Raw genomic sequence first — 19,494 nt, 5'->3', positions numbered from 1 at the left:
CCACCAACATTCTATCTGTTACCAAAGTCTGATGACTGACTTCACTCTTGCAACATCTTTCAAATATGCTCTCAAACACTGCCACGATTCTGTTGCACATCGTTACCTTACAACTAGACTATTACTATAGTCTGCTGGTGGGTCTGCCTGCCTCAAATCTCTATGCCTAGCTCCAACCAGCCACCAAAGTGATTTTCCTCAAACGAGGATTTGACCAGAGGTACTTAATAAACTCCAACAATTTCTTATTGCCTCCAAGATCAAACACAAATCCACTGGCATTCTAAATTCTCCGTAGCCTACCTGTTCCAACCATTCCAATCTGTAAGACCATAACTTTCAGGTGCAAGAATACTTTACTCCCCACCACACCCTCTCAAATCCAGTAGTATTGGCCCCCTTACTCTTCCATGAAGATTTCTCAACTCTGGGCATCTTCTGTAGCTATCCCTCCATGCCTGGAATACCTTTCCTCAATTCTAGCCACTGACTTTTTTAGCTTACATTAAAAGTCCCAACCTTTTGGGAAATCTATTGCCTTCCCTCTACTGCTTCCTATTTATCCTGTGTATAGTTTCCTTAATATAGATTTGTTTGCACATTGTTTCTTTTACTAACACCGTAAACTCCTAGAAACTAGATCTTTTGCCCTTTTTTGTGTGTTTGGGGGGGGTGGAGAGGGGGAGGGAGAAGTAGTCCTTAGCACAATGCCTGGCATATAGAAACCATTTAATGTTTACTGGTTACTGACTGATTTTATTGTAATGGGCAACAGTAAAATATGAAATCATCTGAAATCTAGAGCTAAGACTGAGTTACTAAATCACTGAATCACAAGTCAGATATACACATTTGTGTAATCTTAAAAAGTAACTTCCCAAATTAAGCATTTTACATCTACACATCCAGTCACTGAGAATCTCAATTTCCCTAATTGAAATATCTCGCACTCTGGAATCCCTCGAGTGTCATTTTAATATCATCAGAATTGTTTTTACAGCCCAAAAATACAAAGAAAAGCACCATCTTTTTATTTCTTTTTTAACTTTTAAACAGTCCAAAGTGCTACCCTCTCCATCAAAAGAAAAAAAAAATTAAATTTATATTAACATTTTACCTAGGATAATGAAACAATCCCTCAATCATTTTCTTTTATCTTTCCTCCCTTTCTTTTTGCTCTCCACTTTTTTACTGTTCTCATCCCTTACTCCCAACCCTAAACTCTACCTCAGAAACTGTTCTACTCTACAGGTGGTGGTTCTTTAGACTTAAAAAAAAACCAATCACATGACCTAGAATTAGTTTTAGTGGAGAAAATGAATAAAATCTATGTGTGGAGTTTGAGGAAACAATATTCCCAGAAACAGTAAAGCTGGAAGCCAAAGAAAAGTGAAGAGAAAAAAGTTTTATTCAACAGGATAACCCCTCCCTTCTATCAGAGACATCCACCTATCTGAATATGCTGATAGGATTAACTACAGAAGGAACTAACCCAAAGATTCGCCTCCCCTTCCACCTAGGATATGCAGACAGGATTAAATACAGAAGGAACAACTCCAATAGAATCAACCAGATTTTAGGCAATTCCAGAGACCAAAAAAGTTAAGAAGTTCTGCCCCAAATTTCAGACATTCAATCTAGATAATTCAACTTCACAAATAAAACAAGAAAGGCTCCCTCTACAGCTTACCCAGAGACGGCCCCATATGTCTGGCTTGATTCAGTGGATTGCCAGTCAAGGTGCAACTGCCCATTAGCTAAAATTAACAAAACTTTTTTATTGTCTAGCCTCTAGACTTAGAGATCTCTAGCCATATAGACCGAAGTAGAAGGAATTACTTTCCAGAAGGATCTCAGGATCTTGGAATAGAGGAATTCTCCAACAGTATTCACACTTATAGTGTGTTTCAAGGAAAAAGTTCTTTCCTCACAACCTAGTGAACTAAATAGAATAAATATTAACCCCTTTTTAGTAGCAGCTAGGTGACATAGTGAATAGAGCACTGAGCTCAAAACCAGTCTCAGCCTACTAGATGTGATCCTGGACAAATCACAACCCAGTTTATCTCAGTTTTCTCATCTGTAAAATGAGCTAAAGAATAAAATTGCAATCTATTCCAGTATCTTTGCTAAGAAAATATTATGGGATCACTAAGAGTCAGACATGACTGAAAAAAAAAAAAAACAATTACAGAAGAAACTAAATTTCTACAGTCAGTTAAATGACAAGATTTGCAAAGTCTACTAAAAGTCACAACTCAGGGACTCAAAACCAAATCATTTGACTACCAAGACTTATTTTTGCTACATTTCACTAACTCTTACTCAGTACATTTAATTTCAGAGAGGAGAAATAAAAACAGGTGGGAAAATGGAGAATGACATTTGATCTGCAAAATTGAAATGCTTATATTGCACTGAAGGTTGAACAGGGACAATTACTCTTAAAAAAACATTTTAACAAGAAAGCTGCTCATATTTGTCTTTTTCTCTGAAAATTTGAAGTTAATTATTTAGAAAGCCAGTTATAGGATACCAGAATCAGATTTAAATTATTCAAAGTCACATATCAGCATCACCAAAACATCTTTGCTATTTGCCAGATATTTCTTTGTCAGGTATGCTATGCAAAACAGATGACCAACTTGTTGGGGCATGCAATCTGTTGATCACTCTGTAATTTGCTGCCAACCTACTTAATAATAGAGGGGGGGAAAATGTGTACTTCTCCCTTAGTTATGACTGTCTTTCAACACTAATCACACCCAACTGGCCTAAATTTCTTTTCTCTCAGCATAATTCTGTAAATATTTTGCTACAAAACTATCCTGATCTAATTTGAACCAGCCCAAGATGGGTAATAGGTACTTCATTTGCAGTGTCACTTCGCAGATAGTATTCTAGCCAGATGGGGAAGGGTAAAGCAGAGAACGGCAATTCAAAATTATAGCAGTCTCTTAAGAGGGCAGATGAAATCTGTGACCAATTGCAAAAGAAACCTATTTTGGAGGAATGAAATTAGTAATCAAAGCCCAACATCATTAGCTTTTTTTCAAAATTCAATGCATATAATATAAATAATCTTTAAAAAAAAAAACCCAGAAATTTACCTGTTTCTTTTGTGGTATTCAGCAGAGTGAAACAGAAAGGCTGTGGCTGTGGAGCTTGCTTAAGAAGACCTAGATTTAATAACAAGTAGTATTTTTATGGTGCTTTAAGAGGTATTTTTATGGTGTTTTAAGAGGAATTTATGTTATCTCACTTGAACAACAAAGCAGTGAAGTAGGTGCTATTACTATTCCCATTTTATAGATGAGAAAGACCACAGAAAAAGGTTAACCAACTTAACCCAGGAGTCACATGGCTAAAAGCCTGAGGCAGAATATAAACTGAAGTTTTCCCTGGGTTGCAACACAGTGAAATAAGCACCAGCTCCAGAGTAAGGAAATCCTAAATTCAAATCTAGCTTCAGATACTAACTAGCCATGTGACCATGGCCAAGTCAATTAACCCTGTTTGCTTCCATTTTCTCATCTGTAAAATGAAGTGAAGGAAAAGGCAAAATACTTTTTGCCAATAAACCCCAAATGAGATCAGAAAGTCAGACATAACTGAAATTACTTAACGTTTCCTGACTCAAGACTGATATTCTATTCACTATTGTGAAAATGGAATGGTTCACGACTTTTACTAATCATCTTGATTTGCTCAAGATACCTTACTATTCAGAAGAGGCTAGACTGAACTAGGAATTAGAACCAGCCCAGGAAGAGATAAAACGGAGCATTCCTGGTGGTATTTGGAATACCCAGATCTCTCCCTGATGACAGATAAGCAACTTAGATTCACATCAACCCCCAGTTCTGAAAAACAACCCAACCCAAAGATAAGATGCAAAGATGATAAGAGCACTTCCTGCTTATTCATCACTCCACTCTGATTTTTGTCTTAATATCCCCTGCAGCCTAAGACCACCTGGAGCTCATTTCTAACTGTTTCATGTGTCTGATTTTTTAGGAGGAATAAATCCATGATTACAACCTATTTTGTCTTTCTTAGACCAACTCTGAGAATAGGTGGATACAGTGGTAGGTCTGAAGTGAGGAAGACTTAAAATCCAATAATTTCAGTTATTGAATTGGCAAATTATTTAACCTGTTTTCTTCAGTTTTCCCATCAGTAAAATGGAGATAATAATAACCTAACTCTCATGGTTGTAGTGAGAACCAACTGAGAACCAACCAATAATAATTATAAAGCATAGTATCTGGCACATTAAGTATTCTATTACATACTAAATGCTACATTAGCTATTGCTGTTGTTGGTATCGTATAAGTCACTTAACTTGTCTGGTCCTCTCGTTCCTTGGCTGTAAAATGAGAGGTATTAAACTAGAAAAGTTCTGAGGTCTCTTCTAGCTCTAAATTGATTTACAAAGAAGGACTTTCACATTTAACTCACTGTTAAATTATATATCTTATCTGAATATAACAGGATAGTAGGCACAAATGTGTTTTAGAAATGTTACTATTGGTACAAATTGCAATAGTTACTGGATCCCTCCCAGGGGAATAAATTTCCTATCCAGCAAAATGAAACAGATTTTAACCAGCCCTAAATCTATTATGCTGCCATTCAATGTATGGCTGAGATTTATATTTGTTTGCACAGCAAAAGACGGAAAGGTGAGATTTTCTTTTCCTCACTAAAACAGGCTTTAAGAGTCCCTTTTTCCTTTCTTCACTAGGGGTGACTGGGGTCCAGCTATGAACTCAATTAGTTCCCTGTTCTAGACTCCAAGATCTGTCCAAAAGACTATTGTTTGTATGACCATCTTTAGTTACGAATGGGCAAAATGGCAAAAGACACCATTACCTTTATCTTAAATAAATATCCTATCCAAATGTCTTCAACCATCCTATAAATATTATTTCAATTGGATTTTTAGCTAGGTCAGTTCTTCAACCGAGAAAACCTATTTACAGTAACAATTGCCCCTTCAGGTTTAAGTCACACTAAAAAAAAGAAACATGTGTGTTAATCTTTTATCACCAGAGATTACACTAGTACAAAATATAGATATAAATTTTTTTAAGGCAAGCACTGAGCATTCCTGACCCAAGTAAACTGTCTCTAAAGCCAAGTTGTAGGAGCCCTAACATATCAAAAGAAGAGATTTGAACAAAAGATCTCCAGGGCTACAGAGGAGAACGCCAGGCCAGAATAAACCTCCATCAATGGGGTTATTCACTGAGGTTTGGTAACCAAGAGGAGCCCCATGACCTATTGTTACCTCTAATTGTTAAGATTTTTTTTTTGGCCTAGGGGAAAATGAGTCATTTTAGGAAGATTCAAGAAAATGTCTAGACTAGGCAGGTTTGCAGTACTAGGTAACCAGCCAAGAGGGCACCCTATACCCAAGTCAGGAAGATATCCTAATCTGAGGTTCACTGACCTCCCTTACTCCAATAACCAACCCATTTCCCTCAGCAAGAATATTCTAAAGCAAATATTTCTTTTTTTTTTTTTTTTTTATTTAATAGCCTTTAATTTACAGGATATATACATGGGTAACTTTACAGCATTAACAATTGCCAAACCTCTTGTTCCAATTTTTCACCTCTTACCCCCCCCCACCCCCTCCCCTAGATGGCAGGATGACCAGTAGATGTTAAATGTATTAAAATATAACTTAGATACACAATAAGTATACATGACCAAAACATTATTTTGCTGTACAAAAAGAATCAGACTCTGAATTATTGTACAATTAGCTTGTGAAGGAAATCAAAGATGCAGGTGTGCATAAATATAGGGACTGGGAATTCAATGTAATGGTTTTTAGTCATCTCCCAGAGTTTAAAGCAAATATTTCTAACCATTTTATTTGTTATGAAGCATTTTATGGAGTCTGACAAAGTCCTTCTTAGAATAAATGCTTTATTAAAGAAATTAATCAAATTCTTTTTTAACCACTTGAAACATTTTTAAACCATAGGTTTAAATTTTATACATCTTATATCAGGTATGCTGCCAAAACTGGACATGGCACTCTTTACACATTTAGCAAAAGAGTCAATGAATGGGTGTGAATCTCCAAGTTATGCAAAGTCAATTTAATGGCAGGAGTGTTAAAATACAAATACAAAAGTTTCTTAGTCTTATGGAGGATTTTGAAGCACTTTTCCCCCAAAATGGTTCTCAAAATATATGTAATGCATTATGCTTGTCTAATGGAACAGAAATTTCAGCAGATTGTCCTCAGAGACCAAGTTAACTGGCTCCTTCCCTCTCTCACTTCCTTCCTTTTATTGAAGCAATGGAGGAAATTTGGGATTTCATATTCTTAATCCAACGAACAGCTGACTTACATTTCTCTCTGGATTTCTTAACAAAGTTGTTTCTTACATTCTGTTCAATGAACTACACTGGTTTTCAAATCAAAATGAACACCTAATTATGGTGCAAATAAGAATTATCATTTACTGTATTGTGTACATGTTTAACATAGGGTTAGTTTGGGGCCCTACATATCATTTTTTATATTTTCCCCGTTTTTTATTCGTGTAGGTAACATCTTCCTCAACTCCTTTTTTGATCCCAGAGCTTCATAATAAAACTAACAATTTTATTGGAAATTGTAAAAGATTAGCTATCGGTAGCATCTTTTACCTAAAAACAATTTTCTTGATCAAAGTTTTTCTCTCATGTAAGGATTCATGGGTTCCCAGGGCCAATTTATTCATTATCTAGCTACCAACTGCTTAGCCTCTCTATTTTATATTTAATTAAAATGCATAAAATTTCAAGGTTATTCAGTATGAGAATATCTTTAATAAATTTTATGGTTTTTAAAATATATTATCTAAAGGCTTTTTGTTTTTAAAATATATTATCTAAAGGCTTTTTTTTAGTTTATCTAAAATGTAGGGATCCATTCATAAAAGATTATTTCAGTATCCTTATGATTAACTTAAAACTATTATATCAGGTATAATGAAAAAATCAGATGGTTTATCTTCCAGTGCTGCCTCTGGTGCTGGGTGATGCCACAGTGGATTTGGGCAAGTCAATTAATGTCCATGGGTCTGTTTCCTCAAGTGTAAAATGAGAGGGCTCTATTAGATGGCCTCTAAGAGTCTATTCCAAATCTAAAACTGTAATTCTATATCTGCTATACGATGTTTTTTAAAGAGTTGAAATAAAAAAATATGGATTCAAATCCAATACCTACATGACTTCCATTCTGGGGACTTAAGTCACATCATCTGGAAAAGAGGAAATTCAGTTTGCAGCTCTTTAACATTTCCAACTCTTAATACCATTATCCAAGATAAACTGAAGGATTTTTATAGGTCATAACTCCAAGCTCAGAGCAAGATGTTGCAAGAATGTCAACATTAATCCATAAACCCTTATAACAAAAGGCACTTGGCACAAAAAGGCATCAATCCCAAATTAACTATGTTAATCCAGTATCTTTCCAAACTTCCCGGAGCTACACTGGAGTGATCTTATTCTGGAGTTTGAAGTAAAGGACCTGAGATGCTCTTTCAGTCCACAGGTCTAAGAGTTTCACTCCAGCATCAGGCCTAAGGAAAATGTACTCTCAGTTTTTAAACTTTGATGAGTGTCTCCTAGATTCTAGGAAACTTCATTCTCCTTATTCTGGACTCCATCATCTACCTTCACTTCTTAATCTCTTTATATTTTTTGCATTAATTTTAAAAGAAAAGAAAAAGCTAGAACTTTTAAAAATACACACAATCCTGTACAATGGAGATGCATTATAAAGTATTACACTTAGAGAAAATTAAGGATTTAGTTGGGGACATTGATATGGGAGGAAATAACTTTAATACAGGGCACTAAGAGATAAATGCCAAACTAATAATGGTAAAGATAATGTCCGTTTTGTGTATCCTTAGGAAAGCCACTTAACTGTGAGACTCAATTTATACATACATAAAACAAGGTTATATTGGATGATTTCTAAATGTATGATCCAAATACCATGTTATCCTAGCTGTATGATCTTAAACAAGTTAACTCTATCAACCCCAAATTGCTCAAACTACCTCTTAGGTCTTCAACTTTTTAATCTTTAAAATGAAGAGATTAGATTAGGTATTATAAAAGATCTGTTTGAGTCCTAAATCTTCTAAGTGACACCTCTATAAACCTAACTGGTCTAGAGGCTTCTCTCTCTTTTCCAGACCAATGTTCAGAAAGCTGCCAAAATAATCTAATATCAGAGGTTTTACAGTGTTACTGCCCCGTTCAAAAAACATTAATGGTTTCCTTTTGCTCCTAAAATAAATTTCATAAACTAGAAGTAAAGACCATCTACTGGAAACATTCTGGAGGCATCTTAATTTGGCAATCTTAATTCGCAGCACACTTTATAGTTTCCAGGTATACTGGCCTACTTCCCAGAATTCAATGCCACCTTCCTTCTGCAAATTATCAGCCACATTTGCTCCTTCTTCATTTGAAGCACCTCAAGAATCCATCTCTAAATTTTAAGTATCGGTACCAGTTAATACTTCCTTGAGTACCAGAATTGAGTATCTTCCAGAGTCTAGCTTGCCTGAAAATAATTTTCCTAAAGCACATACACTTAACTGTGTGACTTTGGTAAAGTCATTTCCCCACTGCCTCAGTTTCCTCAACTATAAAATGGGGAATAGCACCTATCAGAGCCCAGGTTTGGGGGAATAATAAAAGAAAAATATATCTGTATAGTACTAGTTCTTACCTGGGGGTAGGATTAAATGATCACTTTACAAATGTTTGTTCTTACATTCCCTTATCTCCACTAGATAATTAACTACCTTTCCCTACTAGAGGTCTATTCCCACTCAGAAGAATGCAAAGCAATCTGAATGGTAGAGCACAAACTAAATTCAAATCACAGTATCTAGTCCACAGTAATAGCTATTTAACATTTACTGAAATTTATTTTGGCATTTAGACCTTGAATTTATTTTTTTAAGTGAGTAGATTTTCAATAACTGGGGGAAAAAAAGGAAGAAGAGAAGGTTATTAGCCAAGGGAAAGTAGAATGACAAAGTCAGTAACTACCATGGAAAAATAATAAGTAGACGAGACTTAAGATTTCCCAGTTTCTTCATTACACTTAGGAAGGTATCAAAAGATGGAGTTCAGTATAGTCCAGAGTCTCCACCAATACCTAAGTATGGGTCACCTAATTTCTTTGGATTGCAATTATTTCATCTGCAAAAATGATTGGATTAAGTTTTCTCTAAAATTCATGCCCCCTCTATAATGGACAATATTATTTTTAGCCAAGATAGTCCCAGTACTGTACAACTATAGAACCGATTTTGATTAGAAATCAAGTAAGATATATATATATATATATATATATATATATTATAAATGTGTCTGCTGACCAGTCAAAAATAAACATTTTTTCAGTAATTCAATACCTGGATTTTTCTAATCTGATATAACAGCAAGAAGTGCCTTTGCTGGTCTTTATGACATTCTTCAAAAATAGTCAGCATTACATACAAGACATTTTTTTAGGGTTACTACCATGTGCTTACTTGGAGAATTCCCAAAATAACACTTGCAATAACTGGGAGTTTAAGGAGAAAAAGAATGCCAGCATTTAAAGCAGATTCATATTCTTTGCCTGTGTTGGAACCAAAAAATTGGAAGGTAGGCATTGAGTCAAAATCATTTGCTGTTTTTGTATGTCAAGAGGATGAGTTTCATTGTCATGTTCCAACATTTTAAGGCATTTATTTAACTTCTTTCAAATCAACGTATACAAGATCCACATTATCATTATCACATCAAGATCATCATTATCATATAAGATTTACAAATCACTTTACAAGTGGACTCCATCTGATCTTTAAAACTCTGAGGCAGATCCTACTTGATGAGGAAACTGAAGCTGTTTCAGTTTGATGAACAATATTCGTTTAAATGAAATAGATTACAAGTGAGCATGACTAAAAATTATTTGTCTCACTTGACGGTCACATAAAATAAGACCAAAATAGTTCTGATTTCCCCCTCTTTAAAGAGTTCCAACTCTTAGAAATCCCATTTTTCTACCAAATTTCAAAAAGCTGAGAATTTCAAGAAATGCAAAGTCACCTCCAAGGTATCCTTAAAGACTTTTCACAAACCTGAAGAACTGTATGAGAAAGAAGATAATTAGCTTGTAAAAAATTAGTAATATTTAACAAGTATGTCTTCACCATCTTAACTTTTACTTATAATTAGACTAAGACACTGCAAATAAAAGCCTTTTTGTCCCATATCAGATAAAGTAACTAAGAAATTCCACATTCAACATCACCTGCCCTTAAATACCAAAAATGTGAATACTGTTTCAAAAAAACAGACCCACCCAAAATATCTGAAATACCAAAGACAGACTCAACTTTTCCCCACTCAGGTAGGAAGGTGATAATTATTACTAAAGAACTGTAGACAAAGATCTACTCCAGGAAGAATCAAAGCTCAGAGCTTTACACGGGAGAGTAGGCTTTGGTCTAAAGAGTCAAGTACTTTCTTTTATTCAGAATACCCCCCACACAAATAGTCAGTGGGTACTAGTCACTCAATAAGCATTTTTCAAGCACCTACCAAGGGCACAAAGGGAAAGAATTGCTAATGAGAGATAGTGCTATGAAGTAGGAAAGCAAGGATATTATATTGGAGAGTTTTAGTCCAGAGTCTCCCAAGGATTAGTAACATCTTCTCTAAGCATACATTTTCTTGCACCCAACATTCAAAGTAGTGGAATACTTAGTAAAAAAAAAAGAAAAGAAAAGAAAAGAAAGAAAAAGAAAACATGGCATGTATTATAATAATTACCTTCTCCAGCACCCATTCACATTCAAATATCTTAACAAAAGCAAAATATATTAAAAAAAAAAAAAAAACCACAAAGGTTCAGAGAATTAAAATCTGAGTCTTTATTTTAAGAATTGTATACAAAGAGTTTTGTTCATTTTCTATATAGACACAAAGGATCTTTTCTCTGTACACAAGGAAGAACCACCATTTTACTAAGTAGGTAGAAATCATTGATAACAACAGGCTATTTTTATGTCATTGCCACAGACAAAAATTCAGTGATAAAGAATGAAAGCTAGCTAAGTAGAAATATAAATTCAGAGGAAGAAATCCAAGGGAGAAAAATAATCTTCAAGATTAATTATAGTTGTGGATAGGGCCAGAAATGCCATCCTTGCTGGTGTCAATTTAAGTATAATTTTTAAATCCAGGCTGGTTTATAGTCTCTTATAGGCCTGCAAATGCTGCAATCCTGCCTGACTCCCTAACCAATTAATTATAAGGGTCCTAAAATGACTTAGAAATTCAAACCAGTTAATAATCTAATATAGGTTTTTCCTCATCCTGATAAGTAGGATAAACTATCAAGAATTATAAATCCGAAGTATCTCCTAATTTCCTTGCCTTTGGTTCTACTGCTTCATTCCAATGTTCATATCATAATAATCTGCTTTAAAGAGTAGATCTGACTACATTCCCTCCTCAAAAATCCTCAGTGGCTCTTTAAAATAAAAGACCCTCAGTCTGGCATTTAAATCCTTGAACATTCTAATGCTACTTGAATTTCTTAGGTTAATTTCACATTACAATCCTTCACATATTCTTAAATTTTGAGGCAAACTAGACAATTAGCTTGTTCCCAAAATCCACATGCCATTTTGTGAACTAATCAATTCAACCATACTGCAACAAAGTTTTTTGTTTTTTTTTTTCCTGAGGCAATTGTTAAATGACTTGCCCAGAGTCACAAGTTAAGTGTCTGAGACCACATTTGAACTTATCATCCTGCCAGCAGAGCTGATGCTCTATCCACTGAACCACCTAGCTGCCCCTTGCAACAAAGTCTTTAGGAAGATCAAGTTCTATATCCCCATTAGTACAAGGATTTCATTCAGAGTAAGACTCTCTTATGGGTAAAATATGCATAACTTTTTATATGATTTAATGAAAATTATCTTAGAAATATAGAATTCCATTATAAGATGTCTACATTCATAAATCATAGACCTCAACTCCCTTTCATCGCCCATCTCATTTTATTCAAAAAAAATTGTAGCAATATTTTCTAAAAGAAAAAGTCTTAAGATTAAGGCATTCATAAAACCATTGGAATCCAGTAAGTTTGATGAATTTCAGCGGCTTACTAGACCAAACAAGGATCAAAAATCAATCAAAAAGCAAATCTATGCAATTCTAAAATGATATGAGAGATATGCTCCTTAAGCAGCTTTTCATTCATCACTAAACACCATTTTCTGATATTATCTTGAAAAGTGTTTCCTTATGCAGAGTCCCAGTTGTGTTACAGATGGTTTCCATTTCTAATCTCTAATGCTTTCAGGAATTCATTCCTAGATTTCTCTCCCCATTCCAATCCCATTGTCACTGATTGCTCTGGCTTGTCAGAATCAGTTTCTTCTGTTTCTACTGCTTGTATTCAAGAAAGTAGGCTTTAGGCTAGTTCAATCTTAGTTAAATCTTTAGAGAATCAAGGAAGGAAACACATAAAAAAGTCATTTTGTATAACATTTCTAATCATTCTAGTGAGGAAAAACCAGTAAGAAAGATGTCAATAAATCCATTACTCCAAGAAAGAGAAGATAAGTGTACTAGTGTGAATTGTGCCTCTTTGAAACACTCTGTACCTACCCTTATTTTCCAACATTAGGACATGCTTAACAAACATTTATTAAATACTTTGTGTGCACAGAACCACACTAGAAAATATACAACTTAATTGAAGCACCATCCCCACTCTCCAAGTTGTTTGGAGAAGCTTGAAGTTAAATTTCTTACTTCAAGCATGAGAATTAAATACAAAATATACTTCCTAAGTGCACATTAACTATACATGTGTTACCACATAACTTGTAATAACTACCCTAATAATAAACTAATAGAATTTCGAGAATGACACCTTACTAGAACAATGTGTCAAAGAAACTTACCCAAGAAAGTCTCCAAAAGAATGAGAAAAGGCCATTGCCCAGCTACACTTTTCCAGAAATTTGACATAACTGAGACAAAGGAGAATGTGTATTACCTTGCTAAATTCATATAAACACAATTTTTAAAAACTGAGATTTAAGAATAGTTGCTAAAGTCAAAGGTTTACAAACCATTTTCATCCAAGATCAAAGATATCTTATGCATGCCCGAAGGCAGTACAAGCTTATCCACATACTTAAGATGATTTCTGAACTGTTTGCACTCTAGTTTCACTAGGTGAGGCTACTATAAAGTAAATGTTAATCTTGCTAGACTAGGAGGTAAGGTAAACTAATAAGATTTGCACCTCAGATTAGAGGGTCCCAGAAAGGACCTAGGACCTAAAGATCAATGTAACCCTTATGAAAAGAATAGGGGCTAAGTCTGGGTCACTACTAGTCATTATATATCTAAGCAAGTATGTATGTATAATATGTATAACGGTTTACATAACATATACATAATATGTATGATTCATGTGTGAATGTCACATTAAAGCATTAGTATAGAAAGGCTAATTTTTAAAAATCCTTTTAAGCATTATTTATCCCACTGATTGCCCTTGTTTGACAGCAGTTATTATGAATCCCTTTTTTCTAAAAGTAACTTTGTTGCATTTTTTAAATGGGAAATAGGCTCTACCCATTTCTTTAGTGGTATGGCATGCTAGCAGAATCTTTTTTAACCTGCAGGGGGAAAAAAAGCTGTTTCAAGAAAACACAACTTCCAAAAGCAGCATGAAAACACTAAACTGCAACACAATATCTTAGGGTGTATGGGTTTTGTCATAAAATAAATTTTATTTACACAAAATGTAATTCTAAATCATCAGTTCAAGTTGATACAAACTAGATCATGCAGTTAGTTAGAAACACTAATACTACAGGTTACAAAAACATCTATTGTGTTTGCAGAGATAATTATCTCCTCCCCAAAAGTCATACTTGTCCCCAGTATTGGCACACTTTATCTTGACCATGAATTGTGGTTTATCTGAAATAAAAACTGGAGAGACAATATACATTTTTAGATATGTTTATTCTGTAAAATAATCACCACCACTACCACCCCCAAACCTTTCAAATTAAAGTGCCTTTGATACAGAGGTTTAGGTCTCAACTTTGAGAGCAATCACAAACACTTAAGATTTGGACATGTGATTTCATTTATTTTAGGGCTGACTGGGGTATCTCCACCTACCTAAGCAGGTTAACACCTTATCTGAATTTAAAAGAACTTCCTAAGGGGCTGAGATGCCCAGGGTCATGCAGTCAATAAGTGTCAGACATTATATTTGAATACAAGTCATCTAGGTTTGATAGGCAAACTGCCCAAGCAAAATTTAGGGCTCCAATTTCCTTTAGTTGAACTTTTTCAAATTCAGGTGTATCTAGAAAACAGTTGTCTACTTAAAACTCCATAGCAAAAGCACATAAATAAACTATATCTATAGCAAAACATTAATAATTGATGATTGATATATAGACAATTGTCTTCATTTCAACTCCTTTTCCTCACCTAATTCCTTGCAGAGGAATAGTAAAAACTAAAAAGAATCAATAAGGATATTGAAAGGGAGAATAAAGAAGTTGGTCAATTAAAATGAACAAAAAGGTTATTTTAAAATCCAAGATTTATTGAAATTAGAACTTTATAAAAGAACAAAAAACATTCACCCCTACAATCTTCAATGGCCCTCCTAAATTTTAATTGAAATATGGTGAAGCAATTGGGCTTCTTTTTCTCCTCCTGACCTTAAATATGAAACTTCTAGTGAACATTGAAAATTTGGATCAGAGACACAAAATAATCAACTACAATAACAAGTTCAATGTTAACCCATCCTGCTACATTTGTAGCTGTGAAAGATTCCATGGGTCAACATGTAAAAAAAAAAAAACTTCACAATCAAGAAATCACCATCCTATAGGAGAAAAAAAATTAATCTTTCATTTGTAAATACACCAAGATGCATCTCTTTAATGCACAAAAGTCCCAGAAGCTTAAAGGTAGAGTAAATTTTAAGAATCTGGTAAAGGGTGAGCATCCAACAACCAATGTGATTTGGGCCACACTTCTTGTTGACATAGTGGAACCTTAAAGGAACAATCACCTTCACTCCAAACCTTCTCAGTCGATTAGTAATTCTATTTTGCCATTCTTTAAGGATCCTGCCAATCATCAAAGTGGAAATGAAAACAAAACAGAAAGACTAAAGCTACATAATCTGAAAAGTAACCATTTTCTCCTTCACATTTTTGAGGCCATCTTGTTAGTATGATTTACAATAGTAAACTTCCCTAACCAGTGCTGCCAGAGGCAACACCCAGATCACTTCGTGATCAGCAGATTTGATTTAATCAAATAATCCAATGAAAAAAAATCTTGTGTGGGAGACAGAGAGGATAAAGAGATGCTAAATATCAGTAGTGTTACTTGTATTAAAGTATTAGGGTAGGGAAGCTGTCACTTATTAGAAAGCGTAGAAAAATCAGGATATAGTAAACTGACCTTTAATATTTAGGTAGATAGATTTTTTAAAAATTATTGTTATCACATTCATCATTAAGAAAGCAAAAGATGACACCCTATAGGAAAAGAATCTTCTTCTCCTTCCCCCAAAGACCTGCCATTGCATCAATGGGTCTAATGCAACATTTAGGCCTTTGTTCCACCGCTTCTGATATGAGGTTGGTTAGTGATGGAGAGAGATCAAGCTGCCTATGTCCCTCTCCACACCCAGCTCTCTGGCGCATGCGTGAGGCAAAGACAAAGGAATAGGTAATTACAGTCCAGTTTCATTCATTTTCACCGCAGTACTGATATATTAGCAAGAGTAGCAGTATCTTGGGGTGGTTCAATCCGGCATACAAGAAAGACATGGATATTTGAGTCTTCACTCAACAAACCAAACATCTGGGAAGAAGCTTCAAGGGAAACAGGGTTATCATACTAAGCATACAGATTATTCTAAAAATGCATAGATACTGACTGCCTCAGTGCAGGAAAAAAAATTACATGGGACAGGCGGGGTCCATGTAGTTTCAAAGCTAAAATCTTTATGGTAGCACTGGGATAAGGATCCTAGCAAAGCACTCGATGAATATTCATGGAAAAACTGCGCTACCTAGCCAGGCAGTTTGCTTGCAATTAAGAAGTGCTATACAGTCAGCGGGCTCAGCGAATTTGGTTTGGTGGGGAAGAATGAAGGGAGGGCGAGGAGGGCGGGAACCTGGAGTCTGGTTGCAGCGTTAGCTCGGTTTAGGCACAAGCCGCTAAACCTCAAACATTTGCATAAAGCTTTGACCACAGTGGGATTAAAACCCCGTTTCAATGAAGCTAGCATGCTGTCAATTCCAAGTAGTGGCCAGTCAACTGAAATAAAAACAAGGAGGGCCTTTATAGAACACTAGGAAGCATAAATTAATTGTCCAACAACTACAATAGGTTAGTGGAAAGATAACACTGCCATGTTGAAGGCTAGAGCTATGAGTGGCTAAGCATTTGTTTTCGGATTCACGTTTTAATGCCAATCTTGATAGCCTGGCTCCCCAAAGTCAAAGATCATAAATTGCCACAGGTAAATAAAAGCCAGTTTCTAAAAGCAGCACTCTATTCCCGTCTCCCATCTGGTTAAGGTACCAAAAGATTACCCATTTCTTCTCCCTTCCTCCTTCCCATCCGCACCCCACCCCATCCCTTTCCCCACCCCCTCTCGAGCCCCTCCATCTTTTCTCTCTGCCATACCCCTAACAAGAATCATTTTCTTCGTGATGTATTTCGCTCCACTAACACATGTTTCTTTTAAGCCCTCAAAAAAATGCTCCCTGCCCAAGTTAAGGTTTTTGTGTGTGTGTGTATTTTTTATATTCAGTAGCTTCCCTTCTTGGCCAAGCTCTCCAACTCACGATGCCCCCCCATCACTCCCATCCCAATCTTTGCCTCTCTATCAGTACAAATAGAGCAAATTTTGAGCAATTATTTGATCCGATTGGAAGCTTCGCATTAATTCATAGCTCTCTCCTTACAGAAGCCCGAGGCTCTCCCTGCGCCCAGCCAAGCGGCTCCTCCGTTTGAATGTGGAGGCGTTTTCCCCATTCCACTCCTTCAAATTCAGCCCCCCCACCTTCCCTCTCCGGGGGGAAGAAAGAAGGGGCTCGGCGAAGAAGGAGGAGGAAGGAAAGCAAGAGGCAAAGGGGTTCCAAAGCAATGCTTCCCATGTATGTTATGTGTAAATGGTAAAAAGGAGATGCTCCTCCTTACCTGAGTTTGTCTCTTTTCCGCCCCCTCGGTTCGTGTGCGGTGCACCCTGGTGTCACCAATGGAGCCTGGGGGAGCCTAGGGTCCTTTCGGCTGGGGCTGGATGACGCGATGTCTCTCCCGGGCTCGAGAGCGGAGACTGGAGCGAGGGGAGTCTATTGGAGCAACGCCGCTGCTGCTACTGCCGCCGCCGCCGCTGCTGCCTTTGCATTTCTCATTCTCTCCCTCCCTCCCCCCTCCCCTCGCCTGACTCCCTCCTTGCCTCCCCCCTCCCTTCTTCCCTCCCTCTTCCCCGCCTGCTCCCTTCCCCCTTCGCCTCTTGGTAACAGTCTATGGGCAGTTCAAAAGCCACGCCAGCTCAAGATGTAAGTGTATTTGCGGGGGCCCCCTCCCCCCATTGCTTTATTTATTGGAAAGACTCCGCTACCTCTCACACCCAGTCTTAAGGGGGCGTCGAGACCCAACGTTTTAAGAAGAGGTGCTAAGAGCTCTGGGATGCAGGGTCTATAAGTGTACCTTGCTTATAACATCTAACCTTATTTCCAATTAGTGCTACTATTAGCGGGGATCCTAGCTTTCGGGAGTTGAGGCTTCTTTCCCCCCCATTGCCAGAAATCTGCAGAAGACACTGGTGGTTGGGGGGCTATTGGAAGGTTATTGTTCTCTCAGCCCGATGGACTGAAGTCACTAAGATGTGATACCACAACGGCAGTAAACATTCCTTTTCTTCTCTTCTGTAAACGAGATGGTTTTAGCTTCGAATATCCAGACGACTAGAAGCTAAGGCTCCACAGCATGGCTCTCTCAACTTCAGAGAAAATAAAGAGGTCGAAGAACCGGTTGGCTAAATGCGTCCAAGTGGTGCACTCTGGCTTGGAAAAGAAGCACTTTTGCTTAGCTCTCCGCGCCCCCAAAGACAAGAGGCACAGGGAATTAGGAAAGCAAGAGAAAAGAAAAGAAGATAAAAGCCAAGGAAGCGGGTTTATCTCGGTAAAAAGAAAAAAAGTGGAGGGACAGCCACATTTCAAATGAAGGGATTATTTAGAGGCATCTAGCAGCTGTCCAGCTAAGAACCCCACATTTCCAATCTCTGACAAATTGTGACCAGTTAGTGTTGGCAAAAAGCTGCCACGAGTATGTAAAACCGATAGATACATCAATTAATTCCCCCAAATACAGCAGTTGGGGAATACTGCACACCTGGCAAACGTTTTGGAAAGAAGGAAATAAAAAAGGAAAGGGAGGAAAACTTTGAATTAACAGCTGTTAAATTTGATTAAAGCGAAATTTATTTTGGGGTAAAAAATTAGTTGTCCAAGACTTGGAATTTCCATTTGCAGCGTTTTGGCGCCCCCTTCCTGCACTCTAATTCTTAATTCCCTCATTCTAGGAAGAGCCGGATTATTGATTTATTTCAAAATTGGAACAGTTTTAGACAGGAAATTTTATCTCAAAAGTGGCCGTCACCATTCAGAGCCTGTGCAATCAAATGTAACTAAAAGTAGAAAGAGGTAGGCATGAAGGTTATAAAGGTATCTACATTTAGGTTGGGGAAAGGTAAGTCATTTTATTGTTATGGAAAATACTTTCTAAGTAGATTGGCTCATAATTTGAAGTGGGTTCCTCTTTAAGGAAGTCTTCCTTCCTTAAAAAAAAAAAAAAGAAAAGAAAAGAAAAGAAAAGGAATTGTTTATTTTCATCATAAATAAACTAAAAACAATTTGCCTTAATCGTGATCATGTAAATCTGCAAACTGTTGTGATACGTTTAGATTCTTCTAGTGTTAACATTTATTTACTGTCAATTAGTCAATTAAGGTAATCACCTTATTTACAGTTAAATTAGACTTACTATGCAATTTGGTGACAGTTAATTCCCCATATGCGAAGCGGATGAAATTTTCATTTTTTCCCCCAGCAAATGAAACAGCAGAAAAAAATGTTATTAGAGTATAGAAAGGTAAATTATATATGCAATGTATAACACTTCCCTTAAAAACCTCCCATTTTCTTAAGATGTATCAATATTATTAGCCATATCAAACTCTAGATTTCTTTATTTTTTATCTGAGTAGATAAGTTATTTTTCTTTGGAATGCCATATATTTTCAATTCTGTGCCTGTCAGTGAGGTATTTTATTAAAGAATGATAAAACAAAAAAAGTGACCATCATATTAGATTTA

General features: G+C 36.2%; 1 protein-coding gene across 1 annotated transcript in view; it reads right to left on the bottom strand.

The window, feature by feature from the left end:
* Positions 1-17,525, bottom strand: part of BASP1 (brain abundant membrane attached signal protein 1) — a 76,756-nt gene extending 59,231 nt beyond the window's left edge. The window contains exon 1 of the mRNA XM_012541215.3: positions 17,315-17,525. The gene's annotated coding sequence lies outside the window, so the exon portion shown is untranslated. The remainder of the gene's footprint in view (positions 1-17,314) is intronic.
* Between the last annotated feature and the right edge of the window lie 1,969 nt (positions 17,526-19,494).

This window comes from Sarcophilus harrisii, chromosome 1 (assembly GCF_902635505.1).
Source record: "Sarcophilus harrisii chromosome 1, mSarHar1.11, whole genome shotgun sequence".
Taxonomy (NCBI): Eukaryota; Metazoa; Chordata; class Mammalia; order Dasyuromorphia; family Dasyuridae; genus Sarcophilus; species Sarcophilus harrisii.
This window is presented reverse-complemented; position numbering and strand designations above follow the sequence as displayed.